This window comes from Gymnodraco acuticeps, unplaced genomic scaffold (genome assembly GCF_902827175.1).
Source record: "Gymnodraco acuticeps unplaced genomic scaffold, fGymAcu1.1, whole genome shotgun sequence".
NCBI classification, from domain to species: Eukaryota; Metazoa; Chordata; class Actinopteri; order Perciformes; family Bathydraconidae; genus Gymnodraco; species Gymnodraco acuticeps.
The window spans coordinates 259,749-267,249 of record NW_022991419.1 but is presented as its reverse complement, the minus strand read 5'-3'; positions in this window follow the sequence as shown (position 1 = coordinate 267,249).

Below are 7,501 nucleotides of genomic sequence, written 5' to 3'. Positions count from 1 at the left end.
GGGCCTTCATTGCAACGTGGGTGTGTCGTTTTGGCACCCCGTCAGACATTTCCTCAGACAGGGGCTCTCAGTTCACGTCCGAGCTCTGGAACGCTGTGGCAGGCGGTTTGGGGGTTAAGCTGCACAGGACTACCGCTTACCACCCTCAGGCTAACGGTCTCTGCGAGCGTTTTCATCGCTCCATGAAGGCGGCCCTCAAGGCCGGCCTTACGGACGGTAACTGGGTCGACAAGCTGCCCTGGGTGATGCTGGGCCTGAGGAACGCACCTAAGGAAGATCTGCAGTGTTCTACAGCGGAGATGGTCTACGGTCAGCCGCTGAGAGTTCCGGGGGATTTCCTCCCAAATGCATCGGCTCCCTGGTCGGCGTCGGCCCAGCGGGCTTTCCTGCGTGACGCCGCTGAGGCCTTTGTTCCGATCCCTACTACTCAGCACGGTACTCAGGTGTCCCAGGTTCCCGCAGAGCTCCGCTCGGCGGAGCACGTGTTCATCCGGCACGATGCGCACAGAGGCCCCCTGCAGCCCCCTTATGATGGGCCTTTCCGGGTCTTGGAGCACGGGGACAAGCACCTGGTGGTCGACCTGGGTGGCAAGGCCGAGCACGTCTCGGTGGACCGGGTGAAGGCTGCTCACCTGGACTTGGACCAGCCTGTGGTGCTGGCTCGACCTCCGCGACGGGGCCGCCCCCCGGCCTCGTCCCCTGTCACGGATTTAAGACCTGTTGTTCCGGTCCCTCCCCTTCCGGGGGCCGCACAGGCGGGAGTCACTTTTCCGACTCCCGTGCTCAGGAGTCGTGGGGGTCGGCGTGTCGTTCCTCCCCGCCATGCTGATTTTGTTTATGTGTGAATTCTGGGGGGGCTTGTGTGGTGACACGTTATTGGACATAATTCACCTTGCTTATTGTGTTGCCACACGGACCCTTTAGTGGGGAACACCTGTAGCTTTAGCTGCCATTCCTGCTAGCTCATCAGGCAGAGCAGTGCATGTGTTAACCTCTCTGAAAGTAATGGATAATAAAGATTGGAACTCCATTCTTAATACACCGCCTCCGACTCTCTTTTCACGGCACTACAGCCTCCTATATTGCCATGTAGTTGTATTCAGCCTGCAATCAGCGGCGTAGCTGTGGGTGGGCCCGTCTGGCGCACCCACAGCCAATCAGCGCTTCATAGCGCAGAGCCGGGAAGCCCAGAAGGAAGTGCCACAAACTGCAGTTCATCTAGTGGCCGACAGGGGATGGATGCAAAAAGGAGCAATTCCCATAGACCCCCATGTTAAAATGCCCAACTTTACAGCAGAAATAAACATGTTTCTAGCCTGGATCCAATAAAACTTATTCTGGATATAGTTAGATTCCACCTTCATGACAATGGAATAGGGAGTGCATTTTTTTACCGTGAGTTTTTATAGTAAGTAAAGTAACTTTTGCCGTGAGTGAATGAAAGTATTATTTCTTCTTGAGGTCTGCAGTTTAGCGTGTACACATTTGCTGAATATGAAAACACTCAGTGTGTGCCCACTGTGCGACTGTCAAGGATAAACAACCTGTGCCCCCGATATATGTTGTATGTATTATTGCTACACAAACATTACATTGCAGTTTAAGTGTCGCCAACTCCGTTTAAGAGATCTCTCTCCCCCGTCTGTGTGCGAGGGGGCGGGGCAGTTTACACACACGCAGCTGCAACATCCAGCAACACACACACACGGAGGAGATGGCGGAGAGAACGCGCTAAGAGGTGTGGTTAAACTATAGCCGTGTCGATGTGGACAATACTCGTTACCAAAAGTGCAATAAGCGTTTAGCATGTAAGGGCGGTAACACGAGCAATTTGTCTAAACATTTAGCAAAAGTGCTCCACATCCAGACGGAGGAATGCACCGGGTTCGACTGTCTTTCTAGTAGCTCTGTAGCCCCGTCCACGAGTAACGTTTCCACGTCAGGTGTTATGTATGCTAGCAGCAACACACGAGTTAACTCCATTATACAAACATGGGTTAATGATTAGAGGTAACTGAGTTATTTATTTAGTTAAAGTTTCAGCTATTCTGTTTACAGTTCTGTCATCACATTATTTAATACGATTTGTTAAAACGTTGTTGTTTCTTTTGATGTGAAATATTATGTATTTAATTTAAATAAAAAGCAATGTTAGTTTTGTTCACAATTTGTTTAGTTAGTTTACCTTATTTTTTTCTCCAAAAGAACCGATAAAAGTAATGTTAAAGGACCGGATCGATAAGACATATAAATACTTTATTGTCATTTCAACAAGACACAGAGTGTACTATTAAAACGAAATGTCGTTGTACTGGCTTACAGGAACAGGACAATATAAAAACGTGCTAAAATTGTACATATGAATAAATAATAGTGACGTGGTGCTGATAAAATTAAAGATAAAGTGTGCGTTTAAAATATAAAGACTTACTATACATATAAATAAAATAGACATACTATATAACAAATATGTGCTCTTTACACAGCGTAATGTAATCTTTATGTTACTGGTCTACTTGCTGTTCAGCAGTCTGATGGCTTGGGGGAAAAAGCTATTGCAGAATCTGGCTGTTCTGCTCTTAATGCTGCGGAACCTCTTGCTGGAGGGCAGCAGGGAGAACAGAGCATGGTGAGGATGAGGGGGGTCTTTCAAAATGTTCTGGGCTTTTGTCAGGCAGCGTTTCTGAGCGGTGTCTCTGATGGGAGGGAGAGACACTCAGATGATCTTCTCTGCTGTCCTGACCACTCTCTGCAGAGACTTCCAGTCTTTGGCGTTGCAGTCTCTCGACCAGATGGAGATGCCGCTGGTCAGCATGCTCTCTATGGTTCCTCTGTAGAACGTGGTGAGGATGGGAGGAGGGAGCTGCGCAGGAAGTGTAGGCGCTGCTGTGCCTTCTTAAATAGTGATGTCGTGTGAGTGGACCAGGTCAGACTGCTTGTGATATGCACCCCTAGGAACTTGGTGCTGTCTGTAGTCTTCACTGCTGTGCCGTTGATGTGGAGTGGTGGGTGACAGTGCTTTTTGTTCCTGAAGTCGACAATGATCTATTTAGTTTTATCGACATTCAGGATCAGGTTGTTGGTGTTACACCAGTCTGTCAGATGTTTCACCTCCTCCCTTTAGGCCTGTTCGTTGTTGTCCCTGATGAGTCCCACCACTGTTGTATCATCCGCGTACTTTATGATGTGGTTGGTACTGAACCTGGAGCATAAGCATAAGCGCTATTGATAAAAGTAGTAGTACCGTTAAAGCCTTAACGATACCCATCCCTATGTGGATGTCAGTTTTACACACATTCTGAGGCCGCCGTGCCTATGTTTTTTGTTTTCACTGCTAATTTATGCTTATGTTCTATTAGTGCATTAAAAAATCATTAAAATCATTAATGAAGTTTCAGCTCAGACCCCAATGCTTAATATGTCTCCCCCTGGCTCACCTACATTTCTCCAGGCCCACCCACACAATAATTCCTGGCTACGCCACTGCCTGCAATGTGTTGTTTATGTTGTTATCCGAATGTCTCTCAGAGTGACTGATGCTTACCTTGGATTGAAGGACGTGGCAAACAGTCAGTGTGTGTGAAGAGATCCTGCAGAGTGATGGACCTTTACCTTGTGTGCAGAGATGATGTTGCTCTGGCTCACCCAGGCTAATCACACTTCAACATATCGTTTCCTTATTTCTGTTATACCTAAGACTCTTATTCTTTATTAGGATCCCCATTAGCACTAGCATGAGCATTGGCTATTCTTCTTGGGGTCCTCACACACACAGAACATACATAAAACTAAACAAAACAGCACATAATTTCATGCAATTTACACTGAAGTGAAAACTAAAATGCTCATTTAATTGTAGCCATCATAAGGCCAAACAAAAAATACAAATAACTGTACATAATAATACATACATACCCACAGGCACAGTTACATGTTACTTTATAATACAAAGATCATTTTTTAGCAACCTTTAGAAATGTATTTGAGAATTTTCCTGAATGATATGGATGGGTAAAGAGTTCCAGCTGACCATGACTGTTTTCTGTCTCATATTTTATTTAGATTTGGGTAATACGAACCTTCCTTCTATTGTGTGTCGTTTTTAATAGTTATGTTGAGTATACTATAAACCTTTGTGATAATACTGTATATATGTGGTAAGTGAGTCACTGTAATATTTCTGACAAAATGTAACAAAATATAAGTTGACCTCTGTCTGACACTCTCCAGCAGTTCAGTTACTCTGGTTCTGTAGGAGCACTGCAGTGCACATCGTGCTGCCTTATGTTGTGCTACTTGTAGTTTGTTGCTTGCTACTCTACAGCCCATGTGTCAAACTCAAGGCCCGGGGGCCAAATCAGGCCCGTGGTGGATTTCATTTCGGCCCGCAGGATAATTTCTAATTACTATTAGATCTGGCCCGCCGGTATATTGCACGCACACGTTCACTCCATCCTGAGGGTCTCCTCCGCTCAGAGCCTGAGCCCAAACATTGATGACCTTGCACCCAAGATGAGATGCCAAGTGTCTGAACTAGCATCACAGAGCAGCACACTGAGTTTAATGGATGTTTCCTTCTGCACTTTCTCTCTCACGGCAACAGGGCATGTTTGGTTTTCTCTTTGAGGGAAATAGTTTTGTTGAAGCTGTTGTTGGCCTGTGGGAAAATGTACTCATAAGAAATGACTCTGGAAAAGCTGCAGATAGAGCCATAAGAAATGAATGCAGCTGATTATTGAATGTTTAATGTTGTTTTTATAGGCAATAATTGAAGCTTTGTTAGTTCCAGGTTTAATATGTGCAATAAGTTCATTTCAATAAGTTCTGCAATAAACATTGAACCAGTCCGCCCCTCGACTAGTACCCATTTTTAAAATGTTGGCCCACTGTGTATTTGAGTTTCACACCCCTGCTCTATAAGATGTAGTACACACACGCTAACTGACAGACACTATCACCAGGCAGAAACTATACTGAGTGTTGTTTACGGGAGCAAAGAGTAGATTGGCAGCTCATAAAGGGAGAGGAAATGTCCAAATACATATGAAATTTGAACAAATGTAAACAAACAACTGGGTAACTGGTTTATCTGAGTCCTGTTAGCCTGCACATGTTGTACTCAAAAACAATCTGCTTTATTGTTGTCATATGAACTCAGATAGAATGATAATGGATGCTATAATCAATGCATTTTTGCAAATAACAACATAGTGTAAAAACCATGTTGGCGCAATCAATACATGCACCACAGTTGAAATGATTACATAACCACAGTTGAAATCATTACATAACCACAGTTGAAATGATTACATAACTACAGTATGTAGGGCATTTTTGCTCTGCTCTCATTTGATGAGAACAAAATAATTATCTGTAATCACAATTATTCTCTGAAAAAGACATTTGAGAGGTCTTTGCATCCCAGGGACATTTAGAGCCCTTCTCCTTCACTTAATGGATGAGATGTGGCCATTTTAGTCGATGTCAGAAATACCTGACATCAGTGTCAGTCTGACTCCAAGGTAAAGTCATAGAGCACCATTTACGTGTGATTACCTGTTATATTGATCTGCTTTAACCTCAGTAATGGCTGTTCAAATGAGGATAACATTCAGATTCCAAATGTATTTTGCGCATTACATATTCTCCTTTACCCTCGTTAAAAGATCATCCAGTGTCTTTTCCTGTTCAATCATTTATAAAGTTACCTGACACATGTCTCGTAGTTGTCCCAACGGAGGTCGAGATGTTCCACTTTCTAACTTCTTGTGATGTGACAAATCCCTGCTCCTATGCAGAGGTGAAAAGTAACTAAGTAGATTTACTCAAGTACTGTACTTAAGTACATTTTGAGATACTTGTACTTTAATTGGGTATTTATTTTGTATACTACTTAGTACTTCTAATCCACTACAGTTCAGAGGTACATGGTGTACTTTTACTCCACTACATGTATTTAATACCTTTAGTTACTTTACAGATGTGGACGACTGATGTGAAATCTAATCAAGTGTTGAATCAGACTTTAGTTCCACCTGGAGTAAATCCACCAGCTACCCTGCAGTATACAAAGTCATTCAAACTAGCTGCACCTTCACCAGCTTTGAGAACACTTTCATGATCAATCATTATATATTCAAATATCATATATACATATCATATCATATATATTATTCTGAAATGAACCAATCTGCACAACGACTACTTTTACTGTCGCTACTTTCACTATATTTTGATGAGAATACTTTTCTACTTTTCACTTGAGGAACATTTTGAATGCAGGACTTTTACTGTAACAGAGTATTCCTACACTCTGGTACTACTACTTCTACTCAAGTACAAGATCTGAGTACTTCTACTTTTACTCAAGTACAAGATCTGAGTACTTCTACTTTTACTAAGTACAAGATCTGAGTACTTCTACTTTTACTCAAGTACAAGACCTGAGTACTTCTACTTTTACTCAAGTACAAGATCTGAGTACTTCTACTTTTACTAAAGTACAAGATCTGAGTACTTCTACTTTTACTAAGTACAAGACCTGAGTACTTCTACTTTTACTCAAGTACAAGACCTGAGTACTTCTACTTTTACTCAAGTACAAGATCTGAGTACTTCTACTTTTACTCAAGTACAAGACCTGAGTACTTCTACTTTTACTCAAGTACAAGATCTGAGTACTTCTACTTTTACTAAGTACAAGATCTGAGTACTTCTACTTTTACTAAGTACAAGACCTGAGTACTTCTACTTTTACTCAAGTACAAGACCTGAGTACTTCTACTTTTACTCAAGTACAAGATCTGAGTACTTCTACTTTTACTCAAGTACAAGATCTGAGTACTTCTACTTTTACTAAAGTACAAGACCTGAGTACTTCTACTTTTACTCAAGTACAATATCTGAGTACTTCTACTTTTACTTTAGTACAAGACCTGAGTACTTCTACTTTTACTCAAGTACAACATCTGAGTATTTATACTTTTACTCAAGTACAAGACCTGAGTACTTTACTTTTACTCAAGTACAAGACCTGAGTACTTCTACTTTTACTCAAGTAGAAGATCTGAGTATTTCTACTTTTATTCAAGTACAAGATCTGAGTATTTCTACTTTTACTCAAGTACAAGATCTGAGTATTTCTACTTTTATTCAAGTAGAAGATCTGAGTATTTCTCCCACCTCTGCTCCTATGTACGTTCAATCTTGCGACTGACATCATTTCCAATGAAGCTCAAATACCCCTAAATGCAAATCTGTAACATAAATAAATAACTAAGAACATTTACTCAAGTACTTTTCTGAAGTACATTTATCAGGAACTTGTACTGGAGTAATGAGTATTCTCATTGTATGCTAATAATTACTGGCTACTTGTTTTCAGGTTCATATTATTAATACAAAAATGAAATAAACTAAAACATTATGATTGGCAATATTACAATTAATGAACGATATTTCATCCTTAACCAACGGCAGAAGTAAAATGATGAACACATTA